Raw genomic sequence first — 17,020 nt, 5'->3', positions numbered from 1 at the left:
TATCTATTTCATGAACATTAAATTTTATATTTCATAAAAATTAAATAATTGCTTTTGGACTACTTTCATTCTAGGGACCTTAAAATAGAATTTATCTGTGAAATGAAGAATAATGGTACTCTACCATTTATTGATATACTCCTTACTCGCATTAGTAATAAGCTTCACACCAATGTCTACCATAAACCAACTTTCACTGGATTAGGAATACATTTCCTTTCTTTTGTTCCACAACTCTCCAAGATCAATGCAATTAAGACACTGTTATATGGATGCTCCAGCCTAACTTCCTTTTGGGATTTATTTGAAAAGGAGATTCTATTTCTTACCATTTTTTATTTCAACAATGGCTTTCCTCGCAATATCATAAACATGAACATCTCAAAATTTCTTGATAACAAATTGGCTTTATGAAGTGCTGTCATAGCAATCACTCCAAAGGTTACCATTTGCAAGCAATAGTGGTCAGGTTCTTTATCAGTGTTCATGTCTCACCATAAGAATCTGTGGGACATCTTGTCCACTTCTGAGATTAGCACAGAATGATACATTTTGCTTATGTCAACAACAATAACTACTGGACTCTCGTGAAACCTCAGTAAGATGTCAAAAAAGATCACAAAGTACCTCAAGCCCCTTGGCATAATATTCTTTGAATGTGTGTTCCATGTACGAAGTAGATGAATTAAACATTATTCTGCTTGGTGTGGATTTAGAGTCCGGCTTTAATATTTCATAATGAGGGAGGTAATATACAGGACCGTGATATTTCTTCATTTCATCTCTAGTCAATTTTTCGGCCACTTCCTGATCCACCATGCCACTAATCTGATCCCCATATGCCTTTGCAAATTCATCTCCTCTTTTTGCTTATCTCTTCTCCATAGCCAGTAGTCTGGCCAAGCAAGCCAGCCACAAATGAGGAGCAGTCCACAGATTTGTTTTGTATCATGTAATTAGTGACAATTCCCTTTCTTCTTTAAGACTATTTATCACTTACCAAAGGGCACTTTCCACATCTACAATCGCCACATTTTTTAGTGCAACATGTCTCCAGATTTTCCACAGAAAAGAAGTCATTGAGCCTTTTTGTAACACTAGCCTTAGATTCAACAACTAAATAATTTACATTAGATGCATTAATATAATTAATTCTGATAAGAACATGAGCAGTGTTGCCACTTTGAACCTTTAAGGTTGGATGTGAACCTCTAATACAATATTGAAATGGCCCACACATAAGTTGAAGATTGTCTAGTTTTCACAACAGATGTTAAGAGTTTGCAGCAATCTAAGCCTATTAAAAGATCAATTTTACCATGAGGACATTAAATGTCCTTCGCTTCTACTAAAGCTGGGCAGGAACCAGTTCTGCTTTAATGGTTCCGCATGAATACAGATGGTAGATAAGTACTGTATGAGTTACAAATCACAAACAGCATTATAGTGCTTACTTATAAGAAAATCATAATTAATATAATTCAGAAATTTTTGCAAATGCACGTATCTACAGCTGAACGAAGTAAAGAATAATAATCATATGTACAGTACTTTGCATCCATTATTCAAAGAAATTGCACGAATAATATGTAAAAACATGGTCATGGCCAATAGCAGGCACTGATTTAGTGTTGCTATATTGCCATAATTTCTTTGTACTCTGATTGGTGATATCCTATGATGTCATACCACAGGGTATATATATTGGTTAACACCCATTGACAGTCATAAGAGCTAAGCCTGCCAAACTGAGAGGAGGACCTGTGACCATCATTCTCATAATTAAATAAAAGCAATTTGCCTACACGTATAATTCATTATTTGCTGATTATACAATAACTCTTCTTCTCATATCATAAAATGTTTTTTTTCCAGGCACCAAGGATTTTTCCAGAAAAGTGAGTTAAAGGTGCACATAGGGATAATATCTAAATTTGTGAATTAGAAAAAAAAATATCACGTTCAAATCTACAGTAAGCCCTCGCACTTGGCGAATTAATTACTCTGGCGAAACTACCGCCAAATACAAATTTTGCCAAGCACGAGTTCTTTATACCATAGAAATTGCCTAAAAAATGCTTCAGTCAGTCTTTGAACATTGCCAAAGTCCCTCTTTTGACCCCTAAAATACCATCTTTCGAGCTGAATTAAAATCTTTTGCCTTCATATATTAGAACACATGTACAAACCAGACCAATAAAGACTAGATAAACCTAATAAGACATGATATAAAGGCTGTAACTAACCTTAAATAGAGTGAAGATAGGCTTGCTTTTTAATATCCTCTTTAGCCTTTCATAATCGCCTCACTGTTGACTCTGGTACATTAAACACTGTAACTTTGTCAGAGTTTCTGCTTCCTTCATCTATCATCTTGCTCATTTTCTCCTTTTCACTCACACTGTACGATTTGTGATGCTTTCCTTGTCTGTACTCCCGTTCTTCCACCCGTTTCCCTCGTCCACATTTTTCCTTGCCGCCACCACCATTATCCTTACCCCCACCGGTACCACCTGTTGCGTTGGTAGAAGCCATGTTGGTGGTAAATTGCCAGAATTCATTCCCACGCTAGCAGAACAGAGGGTAGCACAAACAAAATGGCTGAAGGTGACTCTCACACTGCCTTCTGATAAGTTTAGAGAGAGGTGTGACGTCACCAGGGAGCTGCATGGTTCACCATGCGGCCGCCAGCTAGGGGACTACTAAGTTTGAATTCAAATCGCTAAGCATGCACTCGGTGGTCCGTGGCCACCCTACCACCAAATGTGAGTTTCGCCAAGCTGAGATTCGCCAAGTGCGGAGGCTTACTGTAGTAATAAAAAATGGCATCAGAGCGAAACAGGACTGCTCCAGAGTGGAATTACATGAAACTGACATTGTTTGACACTGTGATGTGCTTAGTATGCAAAGACAAGTTGAAGTACAATGGAAATACTTCAAATATGAAGAAATACTTCTGCAGTAGACATTCTGTTGAATATGCAGAATTAAAGGGGGATGCTGATGCTACAGTCCCTAGACCATATACCTCTGCACAATCTACACTGATCGAGGTCATCACAAGGGCTCAGCCCTATCGTACACAGATTTCATCAGCCTTTCATATAGCTTTTACAGAAGGTAAGATAATCAAACATTTTACCATCAAAATGTGGTGGGGTTAATCACTGTATTCTGACACTGCTTCTTGTTACCCATTTTATCTACACTTGAGAACTTGGCTAATATTCCACATGCTACATTTTCGTCCTTTCAACATCAGTCATATAAAGATCCAGTTTGTTAATTAACACCTCATAATTTCCTTCCTTTGTATCCAAAGACTTGGTCAACAGGTAATTAATTTTCTTAATTTGGACAAACTATTCACATACCTCATCATAAGTACCCTTTAAAACTTCAAGGATCTTCCTGGGCATGTGCCTCCTTGAATAAGTTGCCTTCCCTTGTGAAGTTGCATTTGGCAATTGTTTGTTGTTTCACCAATTGCTCACCCATTTTGGAAGGGAGTGTGTTGAACTGTTTCACCAAGACGTGAATAAGACAGCACTGGAAGTAACTCTTCTTCACTATAAGGTCCAACCTGTTAATAATGATATATATCACATATGGAGTATTGCAACAAACTTTTCACAGCATTAACCCTCAATCACTGCATTAATGATTAAGATTACACATCCATGAATCACATAAAGCATTGTCAAATGAAAACTCACACAGTGCCTCTACTACACACATAGGTGAATCCCACTCACTCCCAACACAGTCCCATGTACCAAAGATCCAAGATCACAAACACTGGAAGACAACATAAGAATAAACTTACAATTCACAAACACTGGAAGATGACATAAGAATAAACTTACAATTCACATCACAAAATTACCTGTTAATAAGGATACATATCACACATGGAGTCTACCCAAGCTATATCCAAGAAGCAGCTCTATATGGAGAAACTGGAATTTCAAGGATGAAAACAAGAATTATGGAAGGGCAGTTAAAGTAACTACAGAACATCATATATAATAAACAGAAGTTGACAAACAAATTGAGAGAGTAGTTGAAAAGATGTGAAATCAGACCAGGAGAAAAACAATGGATTAAAGGCCTGATAGGGACAGGGTACACATGAGAGATCAAGTTACAAAAGAAAAGATAGGTATAAAGTCAGGCAATGGGTATACAAATAAGTGAAAACAAGACTTGCAAGAAAAAGGAATTCCACACAACTGAGCTGAATTCAAGAAGAGAATGGATGTGAGTTACATATAGTTACATCATAAAATCCTGTGATCAACATAGAGTTGACTTAAGTAGGTTTATAAGTCACACCACCTGTTTTGGAAACCACAGAACAAGTATGGTCATGAAATTTCAGTCAAATATCAATCAGTAGTCCTAAATCTTTATTCTGATTGGTAAATGAGATGAGAATATCATCAATAAAGTACTGATTGAAAGTCATCACCAAAGATCTTACATTGGCAGTTGAATGAAGAGGTTAATATAAATCAAGAAGAGAACTAGACCCAGGACTGTGCCCTGAGGTACACCACTTAACACACTTCTGGGAGAACTAGAATAACCATTCACAACAACTGACATAACCCTCCCAATAAGAAAGTTGTGTATCCAGGATAAAATATTACTAGTGATGCCCAGGTGGTGTAATTTTGTGATCAGAATGGAATGTCAAACTGTATAAAAAGCTTTGGAGAAATCAAGTAAGATTAGATTGATAGTATTACCTGCATCAACACCTTGACTTATTTCATCATAAGTTAGGAGTAGCTAATTGATCCCCAACACTCCTACCAGCCCTGAAGCCAAACTGGGAATCTGACAGTATCAAGTTATTTTCTAAATAAAGATTAAGTTGTTCCATAATGATTTTTCTAACATCTTACAACATACATGTGTTAGAATTATAGGACAGTAATTCAGCTAGCTAGAGGATACATGTAGAGGATACATGTAGCAGAGAAGAAAAGGCCAGTCAAGGGCAACATAATGTTAAAATAAATAAAAAAAAAAAAAAAAAAAAAAAGGCCCACTCGGTGCTGGTTCTCTAAAAGATAAGAAGGGTTAGCCAAAATTAGGGAGCAAATGTCTTGACACCTCTCTCTTAAAAGAAGTCAAATCGTAGGAAGACAGAAATACAGAAGCAAGCAGGGAGTTCCAGAGTTTACCAGTGAAAGATATGACTAATTGAGAGTACTGGTTAACTCTTGCATTAGAGAGTTGGACAGAAAAGGAATGAGAGGAAGAAGAAAGCCTTGTGCGGCAAGGCCGCAGGACGGGGGGAGGCATGCAGTTAGCAAGATCAGTAGAACAGTTAGCATGAAAATAATAATGAAAGATAGAAAGAGATGCAACATTTTGGCTGTGAGAAAGAGGCTGAAGACATAAAAGATAGAAGAAGATGCAACATTTTAGCAGTGAGAAAGAGGCTGAAGACAGTCAGTCAGAGGAGGGGAATTTACGAGAAAATAAAAAAGCTTGATTCCACCCTATATAATAAAACTGTGTGAGTGGAACCCCCTAAAACACACGATGAGCACTCCACACAGAGGTGGATAAAGCCCTTGTACAGAGTAAGCAGTTGGAGGGCCAAGAAAAACTGGTGTAGACAATGCAAAACGTCTAACTTCATAGAAGCTGCTTTAGCAAAAGATGAGATGTGAAGTTTCCAGTTAAGATTATGAGTAAAGGACAGACCAAGGATATTCAATGTGGAAGAGGGAGACAGTTGAGTGTCATTGAAGGAGAGGGGATAGTTGTCTGGAAGGTTGTGTTAAGTTGATAGATGGAGGAATTGAGTTTTGAGGCATTGAAAACTACTAAATTTCCTCTGTCCCAATTGGAAATCTTAGAAAGATCAGAGATCAGGCATTCTGTGGCATCCCTGCATGATTTGCTTACTTGAATACAAACCTTTCTTAAATATAGGTACTATATTAGACTTATTCCATGCTGAGAGCACTTGTCTGCTAATTAATGACTTAATGAAAATAAGATATATCGGGGAAGCCAAATAATCCTGACAAGATAGCAAGACTGATGAATACCATCAGGACCCATACTAGTGTCTTTATCAAAACTGGCTAACTTAACTCTTTCCAAAGATGGTAGAACAAACAGGAAACAAGTATCAGATACCTGGTGGGCAGCAGGAAGAGTTGGAGGGGAGGCTGTGTATATGTGGCTGAAAGAATTAGACACTGCCATACCACATGGCAGTGCCATACCATGGATCCATCTTCTGACTGGAGTGGTCTAATTAACTGGCAATCAACCTTATTATGAATGAAACAATTTAGCACAGGAATGCATTCTACCTATAAGAGAGTTTTCTTAGTCAATTTGGGACTTAAGTGAGATCATTCCTATATTCTCTATTTATTCTCGGCAAATTATCAAGAGAATGGATGGCCTGAGGGGAATAATGTTCATATGTAGATCTAGCTTGTTTATATAATTTCCAAGTGGCTCCTCTTAGAATAGCTGGAGGATTAGTTTTCCATGGTGGCTTTGATGGATAAATAGATCAGTGGTAGTGTTAATTACTGTCATGGTAAATTCCTCATACATTTTCTCAACTGTCATATAAGCAAATAATGAACATCCCTCAATCTATCATTAATTTTTTTTATAATTACCCTTATGTCACTCAAATCTAGGTTTATTATGGGGTCTATCCATTATATTATAGAAAATATAGCTGAAACAAACAGATGAATGAGTACATTTTGGAAAAGGAGATAAAACTTTTACATGATCAATCCTGTCTTCTTCACTAGTTAGAACAATGCCAAGAATTTTACCAGAGCTTAAAAATGTAGGTTGAACGATCCATTGAGTCAGCATCTGTAGAAACAGTCAAGAAATTTAAGGTAAGAGGGAAAAGAACTAGAGTTATCCCCATCCCACTTAAGGATAGGAAGGTTAAAATCTCCCATTAAAATTATCTCCTTACTGTTACAGAAACTGAGGATACTATTAATGAGATCATCATCAAGAACTGTTGTGTGAGTATTAAAAGGAGGTCAGTATACCATCATAATATGAAAATGTATTGAACTCCTTAAGGTGAACAGCAATTACATTAGGACAAATGTAGTTATGAACTATGCATTTCAAGAGTTTGATGCATAAAGACATACACCATGTTTAGTATCACATCTGAACAACTGGTACCCAGTAACAGATATGTAAGAGTCAGGTACATCATTAAGTAGCTAAGTTTTACTTACACCAATAATGTCTAAGGCTTTCTGAAATGAGGGTGTTAACAAAATTAAGTTTGTTATGATAGCAATTCTATTGATATGAACTACTATTCTCAAATTGGTTGATAACTTGTAGGATGATACATTTAGAAGTTTGTGGTCTGAGGGGCCTAGCCAAGGGGCTCACCTTGAGGGACTTAACCCTGAGACTCACCTTGACCTGTGGTGTTATGGGCAGCTGTCCGTCTTTCAAACAAGGCCTGTCTCTGGTTATAAGTAAGGTCTCTGTAGATAAAAAAATCTACTAGCTATAGTCAGGAATGTCTTTCAATGACTTAGCTTTGGTAAGAAGATCCTTCCGATTATTGTCATCCTTCATTTTGACCTTGAAAATATGTATTCTTGGTTATTTTTTCACATGAGGGAAGGCTGGCCAAGGGCAACAAAAACTGTGTTAAAGTAAAGACCCACTGAGGTGCGTCTCCAAAAACATTGAATATAAAGTCGTTAGAAGGGAACTCCTTGGATGGTGTAAGTAGTACAACAGTCTTTTTTTTTTTTTCTTATTTCAAATCTTGAATGAAGAATGTATGTGTAGCTAGATGCATGTAGTTTTGTGTGAAGGAAGAGAGTTAGAGGGCTGGCTGTGACTGTCCTTGTGTTGTGAGACAAAAAGGAATAAGGGGAGAGAAATAAGGACGGTAGTTAAAGATATGAAGTCCAAGTGGAGAATAGTACACAACGGAGTGCCACAGGGGTCAGTATTGGCGCCAATACTTTTTCTCATATATATAAACGACATGGCAGAGGAGTGAGCAGCTACATAAATCTGTTTGCGGACGATGCGAAACTGTGCAGTCATAAAACAAAAAGAGGATTGTGAAAAACTGCAGGAAGACTTAAACAAGATCTGGAAATGGAGTAAATATTGGGAGATGGAATTCAATGTGGACAAAAGCCATGTCATGGAAATGGGAAAAAGCTGAAAGATGACCCGTGGGAATCTATAAGATGGGAGATGGAGTAGAACTAGAAAAAGTAAGAAAGGAAAAGGACTTGGGAGTGACGAAGGAAAAAAACACTCAACCGGTAAGCCATATTGATAGAATTTTCAGAGAGACATATAATTTGCTAAGGAATATTGGATTAGCATTTCACTACATGGACAAAGAAATGATGAAGAAATTGATAAGTACTAAAATAAGACCCAGATTGGAATATGCAGGAGTTGTGTGGACCCCCATAAAAAGAAACACATAAAGAAATTGGAGACTACAAAAATCGGCTACAAGAATGGTTCCAGAATTTAAAGGGATGACATATGAGGAGAAACTAAAAGCTATGGATCTCCCAACCCTGGAACAGAGAAGAGAGAGAGGGGATCTGATACAAGTTTATAAATTGATTAACAGAATGGATCAAGTGGATAATGAGAAACTAATCCTGAGAGAAGAATATGACACTAGAAGCACAAGATCGCATAGTAAGAACCTGAGGAAGGGAAAATGTCTGAAAGATGTTAAAAATATAGTTTCCTGCAAAGAGGTGTTGAGACTTGGAAAAGTTTGAGTGAGGAAGTGGTGTCAGCAACAAGTGTGCATAGTTTTAAAGAAAAATTGGATAAGTGTAGATATGGAGACGGGGCCATATGAGCGTAAAGCCCAGGCCCTGTAAAACTACAACTAGGTAAATACAAAGAGAAACGTTCAGTGAGGTCACAACTGGCTTCAATGATTAATTCACAGCACCCCCTCAACCAGTGCTATACACCTCGCCGGGAATAATTATCGTTTCGGCAGATGTTTACTGCCTCCTCCTGGAATTTCATTTTATTTCCATAAAATGCAGTTCAAAAACAAGAAATATGACAGAGATCCTCTTGCACTCAGAGGTGGCCTCCTCCATAGTAGTAGTGACAAGGCCTTTAACTATAACCGAGTGTTTGCGCTCTCTCTCTCTCTCTGTTACTTCCTTTTCGACCAAGTTTTGCGTGACAGAGGAAATATGAATGTCTAATCTCTGGGCAGGATCAGACATTTGCAGAACCAGGGAACCAACAGTTACAGCAAAATTCCGCACGGTCATAACCAGCTGAGAGAGGGCTGCCTTGTCTAATGCAACATCTGATCACCACTATCACCCTCTCAACTTTACAATTTGTACAGACATACCTCAATCCACCTTCATCACCCTCACTAAATATAGCAGTTATGGAAGCTTGAGAAATATCCATACACTGGGGAGTGAGGTAAAACCACTGAGGACAGTCATCGCAACCAACAGACTCATCACCAACCTGAAGAGAAGAGACCACAACTACTATACGTTTCAGGACCAGGGTAACACTGTTTTTCGCAAATATCTCCTAAACAAACAGTTGGACTAGTATGGCATCTTGACACAATTTGTTTCACACCCCGACCTAATTTCTGACAACATAGGGCATTGCTAAATGTTAAAGATCTAAGCGTGTACTCACAATAATAAAGGCGAAGCGTGGCAGAGGCGACTACACATCGGCGGGACGAGAGAAGCATGACGTAGCTGTGACGTGTACCCCACGGTCCCACCAACCTGTTCAAATTGACAAACAGCCGACCGTGGGTCCTCTCCTTCGTATAAAGTTTAACAAGCCTCGGCATAAATCCAGTCCTGTAACCATTTCGACAACAGTGCATGTTTGCCATTCCTGTCGCTGCTGAAGTCTGTGGTCATGTTCAACTCCCAAGGAGGGAGGGGAGAATACAGCATTGGAGGTGGTTGGTTGGTGGAGACGTCATCCTCCCTGATGTGTAGACGCCTCTGCCAGGCTTCGCTTTTATTACTGTGAGTAAACGCTTAGATCTTTAACATTTAGGAATGCCCTATGTTGTCAGAAATTAAACCAAACTGTGCCAAGATGCCATACTAGTCCAACTGTTTGTTTAAGAGATATTTGCGAAAAACAGTGTTACCCTTGCCCTGAAACGCATAATAATAGCGTCCGTCACCTTCGCCGGGAGCGGGCAACGCGGGAAACATCTCCATGACCTCTTCCACTATCACTTCCTTTACCAGAGGCATAGCCAAGAAATGGGCATGGCTCAGGTAGATAGACGGCCACTGTTCTTCTAAATCTATTAATAGTGGAGTTCCTTTGGGTTCTGTCCTGTCACCCACTCTCTTTCTATTATTCATTAATGACCTTCTTAACCAAACTTATTGCCCTATCCACTCCTACGCTGATGATACCACATTACATCTTTCCACGTCCTTTCAGAGGCGACCAACCCTTCAGGAAGTCAACAGATCACACGGGGACGCCACAAAACGCCTGATTTCCGATCTTTCTAAGATTTCCGATTGGGGCAGAGAAAATCTAGTAGTGTTCAATGCCTCAAAAACTCAATTCCTCCATCTATCAACTCGACACAACCTTCCAGAAAACTATCCTCTCTTCTTCAATGACACTCAACTGTCTCCCTCTTCCACAATGAATATCCTTGGTCTGTCCTTTACTCATAATCTTAACTGGAAACTTCACATATCATCTCTTGCTAAAACAGCTTCTATGAAGTTCGGCGTTCTGAGGCGTCTCCGCCAGTTTTTCTCGCCCCTCAGACTGCTTATTCTGTATAAGGGCCTTATCCGCCCGTGTATGGAGTACTCTTCGCATATTTAGGGGGATTCCAGTCACACAGTTTTACTAGATAGGGTGGAATCAAAAGCTTTTCGTCTCATCAACTCCCCTCCTCTGTCTAACTGCCTTCAACCTCTTTCTCACTGCCGAAGTGTTGCATCTCTTTCTATCTTTTATCGCTAATTTCATGCTAACTCTTCTACTGATCTTGCTAAGTGCATGCCTCCTCTCCTCCTGGGGCCTCGCTGCACAAGGCTTTCTTCTTCCTCTCATCCCTATTCTATCCAACTCTAACGCAAGAGTTAATCAGTACTCTCAGTCATTCATACCTATCACTGGTAAACTCTGGAACTCCCTCCCTGCATCTGTATTTCCGACTTCCTACGACTTGTCATCTTTTAAGAGGGAAGTATCGAGGCATTTGCTCCCTAACTTTGGCTGACGCTTTTCCACTTTAGAGAGCCAGCACTCAAGTGGGCCTTTTTTTTTTTAATCGTTTCTTTTTTTCTTTTTGCCCTTGGCTGGCCTTCCATACATAAAAAAAAAAAAAAATGGTGATGCAGCGTGGAAGCGTTTCAGAATACACCTCTTAGATCAAGGTGAATTAAAAGGTTTTGCAGTAAGGACTATTACCCTATTACAACACTGTAAAGTAGTATATGTTATGAAATAGGTTACATCATACAAGAGTAGCAAGCGATGTTACGAAAGTTAATGCAACGCTCGCCAGGGAGAGAATACGCGAGGGAAAGCCAATGTCCATACACCTGTCTCCTTGAGCTCAGTGAAAATTCCTGGGTGTGAGTATTCAGCACGCGCGGAGGGACATGCGAGTCTGGACGCACGAAAAGACCATCTTGGAGAGCTGCTAAGGCATCAAATAACCTTATTTTCAGAACCCTTTTTCCTGCAACCACTGATACATGCACATCGACCACCACCACAAGAAGTAATAAAAGAAAAAGACCTCCCCTTATTTCATATGAAAGATCGGCATAGAACAACAATAATAATGTAAAAAAAGATCTACTAAAGTACCCGCTCTTAATAAAGGAAGCTGAAAAAAAGGTTCCCGGAAGACCTTTCAATGATTCCGTGGCAAATATATGCGTTTGACAAAACCTTAGCTTTATTCATTAATACGAACAGGAGTGAATAAAACTAAATATTAAAGGGATGAAATCATTTGCATATTAGGAGGGCGAGAGAGAGAGAGAGAGAGAGAGAGAGAGAGAGAGAGAGAGAGAGAGAGAGAGAGAGAGAGTGTGTGACGACTACATGAAGTCCATGTCCATTTAGTGCCTGTACTTACATATGGGGTGTTCTATCTATATTGGGTGAGAGGGTTGCAGGGAGTTCCGCCGAATACCAGACGTGCAAAAGGGCAGTACTTACGATAGAAATGATCCATTCAGGCAGTCATATCTCTGTTCTTTGAAATCACATTATGACTTTTCATAACTGAGTAACAAAAGACTTACCAGCAGTTAAGAGGCCTCATATCAAGTAAGTGTGAGGCAAATTAAGTACAAATATAATGTTCGTACAAACAGAAGGAAATTAAAAAGTATGCCAATAATTGTTAAAGGTGAGGTTACAATAAACAAACAAACAAACACACACACACACACACACAAACACACAGGTCAGAGTGTACAGATGTGTCCTCCACGTGGATGAAAATAAGATAAATTCACACACACACACACACACACTTACTTATGGTTGTTCATCGCTAACGATGACGACGTCTCTCCTTCTCAGGGAGAAGGAGGAGAGACCTGCGCTACGAAAGAATTTAGGTGACAGAGGCTGCGCATTCCTCAATACCACACTCTTGACCACCCTCAACTGGTGCTGGTGGCATGACGGATGCCAGGACGACCAGCAGCTGAGGATGGCTGCAGGAGGTGGCCGGAACTTACTGGTAAATCAGAAGCACCGCCCTGAAAAACGCCTTCCCCCCGGCGCTGCTGGAGAGCCCACAGTGGAAGACTGTGGCCATCCCAGACTGTCATTTAACCCATGACTGGAGGATACACAGGAGGAGGAGACATGCAGCCTCCAATTCCTCGCCTGGAATTCTCCAGCCGAGTACCCGAACGCAGTTTAGCCGGCTGAGCGACGCCGTTGCCCGGGGTGTGACCGCTGCTGTGCCCAAAAGCAGCTACTGGGAGCCATGCGTTCGAGCTGGGGTGTACGTGGGGACCAGGGTAATTAGATCTCCCGTGACATGCCGGGGCGCCCATCCTCTTACCAAGGTGCTACCCCTCCGTACACCCCCAGACACCACCCCCCACACACACACACACCGCGTAGTGTAGTGGTTAGCACGCTCGACTCACAATCGAGAGGGCCGGGTTCGAATCCCGGTAAGCGGCGAGGCAAATGGGCAAGTCTCAATGTGTGGCCCCTGTTCACCTAGCAGTAAATAGGTACGGGATGTAACTCGAGGGGTTGTGGCCTCGCTTTCCCGGTGTGTAGAGTGTGTTGAGGTCTCAGTCCTACCCGAAGATCGGTCTATGAGCTCTGAGCTCGCTCCGTAATGGGGAAGACTGGCTGGGTGACCAGCAGACGACCGAGGTGAATTACATACACACACACACACACACACACACACACACACACAGGCACCAAATCGAAGAGAAAAATAAAATATGGTTAATCTGGTTACTGAAAAAATGCATACTAGTACACATTGGTTTTGTTTTTATGGGAGACTTTTTTTTTCATCGGAATTAGCCACTTTTCATTTCTCTTGCAGACTGATAACCATGGCCTTGTTTTTCCTTCCTTTATTGCAGATTATATTACATGCACATTCATATGAATTAATAGATGAATAAATAGACAGACAGGTAGGTAAAATAAACATACTGAAGAGAGAGAGAGAGAGAGAGAGAGAGAGAGAGAGAGAGAGAGAGAGAGAGAGAGAGAGAGAGAGAGAGAGAGAGAGAGAGAGAGAGAGAGAGAAATTGGAACATTCTACCTTACATACAAATTGCAGGAGGCTTCATCAATATGTCACCCTGCCCATCAATCAAGGAGGGGAAAGATTCGAGGTTTGACTACAACGAAGACATCTTTTCTTGTTCAGAGACAAGCGCCATTCCAGAATCCGGAACAGAGCACCACATCCTTTTGTATTTCTCTCAGCTTTAGGGTGCTGCTCTTATTGGGAACACACGGTGCTAAAACTCTCCTGCTGACCTCAAAACCTAAACTGAACATAAGTCGTGTTGTTAGTTTTTGTGATACGTTAATGAGTCATAATTAATGAATTATTAATGATATAGAGTTGCAAGGCAGCAAAGAACAGCAGTTTCTTATAGAATGTAGACAGTAAAGGAAATCAAGGTGTCAAGGAGATGAATAAATAATATTTCGGGCCAAGATGTGTCTGTGACTATTTTCAGCAGAGCGCTAGGTCGGTTCATCCGATGCAGCAAGACAAATCAAGAGCAACTGTTACACTTTCCTGGTTCGACACCGCGCGACGTACGGTCAAACTAGTGAAATGACGGAAGAAAGTGACAGAATGCTGATGAGGTCGCGTGAAGGACAATGCAGGCAGTGAGCGGATAATGAGGCGCTAACGCGACGAAAGACTACTATAGGCTATGAGGCTGAAGACTCGTTTCTCTATATAAAAGAGCTTCGGCAGAGTAAGCAAAGTTATATGCTAAAAATAAGTTTAATTATAGAGATGTCATCCTAGTCAGAAAATGCTATACATTGCCTTCATATTGGAATGAGAGAGAGAGAGAGAGAGAGAGAGAGAGAGAGAGAGAGAGAGAGAGAGAGAGAGAGAGAGAGAGAGAGAGAGAGAGAGAGAGAGAGAGAGAGAGAGAGAGAGAGAGAGAGAGAGAGAGAGAGAGAGAGAGAGAGAGAAAGATTTGAATGTCAGATCGTGTAATAAACAACATTATTAATCATTGCACTGAAAAATGAATCACATTATTTTGGAAGACAAAACAGAAAAAAACACACGAAGAGTAATCACTCAACGAAATACAATTAGTAGGCAGAGAGATTACCGCTACCCTCATTCCGACAGTTGTGTTTGGACCAACCGATAGAAATACGGCGATCAAGAATGTGTCAACTTACTACCAACAAACTTACCAAATGAAGAAATTCAACATTAGTTCCTAGTCTTGATAACTAATCTCAGTTAAGATGAAATTTCAGATACCATTATGAGATGTGTAAAGATTCTCTCTCTCTCTCTCTCTCTCTCTCTCTCTCTCTCTCCGTACGTATGCACCACGCATCACGTCCCTGCGCACACACGTACGCACGCACGCACGCACGCACGCACGCACGCACACACACGGTGGATCTGTGATTTTTTTCTAACACACCGCGTAGTGTAGTGGTTAGCACGCTCGACTCCCAATCGAGAGGGCCGGGTTCGAGTCCCGGTAAGCGGCGAGGCAAATGGGCAAGCCTCTTAATGTGTAGCCCCTGTTCACCTAGTAGTAAATAGGTACGGAATGTAACTCGAGGGGTTGTGGCCTCGCTTTCCCGGTGTGTGTTGTATGTTGATGTGGTCCCAGTCCTACCCGAAGATCGGTCTATGAGCTCTGAGCTCGCTCCGTAATGAGGAAGACTGGCTGGGTGACCAGCAGACGACCGAGGTGAATTACACACACACACACACACACACACACACACACACACACACACACACACACACGGTGGATCTGTGATTTTTTTTTCTAACGAAACACAATAACACACACACACACACACACACACACACACACACACACACACACACACACACGTAAGACCAAAAATGCTTCCCTTCGGTATAAGCAAGGTAGGAACACTCAGGCTGGAGCCTGAGTGTTCCTCAGCAGTACTGGCTCGAATTCTGATAAGCTTTATTTTCTTTCACCATTATTTCTAAATACCACAGAGATGATTGACCGCGTTCTGAAAAGTTTATTGGGGTAAAAATTTAGAACAGATCCTTTCTTTACAAATATGACCATTTATCTCCTTAAACCTTTCAGGAAATGCGGATTTTGGTCTATTTCGTTTTCCCCGGCCAACTAAACCAATCTAACCTAACCTAAACCTAAACCTAATCTAATTCTGTTTCTGGCGCGATGTGTTAATTTCCAAAAGTATCGATATACGAATCAGTAATTGCCAATCCCGCAGGAAAGACTTCATAAACGTAAAGTACAATGAGTATATTACCAATCTTGCCTTCTGCTCTTTTTTTTGTTGTTGTGAACTCTACTTTTTCCTAGTTATTCTTCTATTCTTCCAATTCTTGTATTCTTTTAGATAATAATGACTTATATGCAAATATTTTGAAGTAATATTTCTATCTTTTCTATTCTTTGTAATAAGTATTAGTTTGTTTTCCTTTATTATTATATTTCTTTTCTATTGTTTATTTACTTCTTATATTTTTTCTCCCATAACTTTATCTTTTGACAAAAATTGACAAACCTATTAAACTTACAGTGTTTATTGTTCAAAATGTTTAAAGTGTTTAACATGTAGTCTTGACATAGGTTACTAACAAGAACTAATAACAAACATTGAGCGTTTTTTTTTCTTGTTGATAAGATAGAAATATCTTGTTAATTCGTCATTATTGTCTGACCAGCCTTAATTTATGGCCGTGGGGGGAGCGAGCGTCTCTGTACAGTGTTGCCACGTTTTCACTACTGTTGTTCTGTTAATCTCTCTCTCTCTCTCTCTCTCTCTCTCTCTCTCTCTCTCTCTCTCTCTACCTTTGATTCTTTAGTAAGTCATTTATAATTGTATATATATATATATATATATATATATATATATATATATATATATATATATATATATATATATATATATATATATATATATAGTGAGTGGCACGAGGTCAGTCACGTCGCCACCACAATGTGTCAAGGCCACCAGCTGGGTGTGGAAGAGTTGCCGCTCGCAAGTGAATAATGCTTTTTTTTTTTCACTTAGGTATTGGCATATACCTACTATTTTGTAAAAATAGAAACTACACATTAGCTTGGCTTACGAATTATGAATGCGATTATGCCTCACCCTTGAAATTACTGTAAAAGCCAGTAAATGTGAGCATTTTATCTTATAATTATAGCAACATCTGGTACTACAAGGTGAGGCTATTCGGCCTGGCCAGGCTGGGTTC

At 40.0% G+C, this 17,020-nt stretch overlaps 1 long non-coding RNA gene and 1 other non-coding gene across 6 annotated transcripts in view; one reads left to right on the top strand and one right to left on the bottom strand.

Moving 5' to 3' along the window:
- LOC123518614 overlaps nucleotides 1–9,929 on the bottom strand; it is a 28,715-nt gene extending 18,786 nt beyond the window's left edge. For 3 of the 5 annotated variants that reach the window (XR_006678840.1, XR_006678837.1, XR_006678841.1), the window contains exons 1-2: nucleotides 3,717–5,033; nucleotides 3,375–3,583 (exon numbers count right to left, since the gene is read on the bottom strand). This is a non-coding gene — a long non-coding RNA (uncharacterized LOC123518614). Of the gene's footprint in view, nucleotides 1–3,374; nucleotides 3,584–3,716; nucleotides 5,034–9,403; nucleotides 9,529–9,711 lie in introns of those variants that run through there. The other 2 variants (XR_006678838.1, XR_006678839.1) reach the window with 2 other exon arrangements.
- A 5,283-nt stretch (nucleotides 9,930–15,212) lies between these two features.
- Trnag-ccc lies at nucleotides 15,213–15,286 on the top strand. Its single transcript has one exon. It is a non-coding gene; the product is annotated as a tRNA-Gly (tRNA).
- Nucleotides 15,287–17,020: the final 1,734 nt, after the last annotated feature.

This window comes from Portunus trituberculatus, chromosome 44, assembly GCF_017591435.1.
Source record: "Portunus trituberculatus isolate SZX2019 chromosome 44, ASM1759143v1, whole genome shotgun sequence".
Classification (NCBI taxonomy): domain Eukaryota; kingdom Metazoa; phylum Arthropoda; class Malacostraca; order Decapoda; family Portunidae; genus Portunus; species Portunus trituberculatus.
This window is presented reverse-complemented; position numbering and strand designations above follow the sequence as displayed.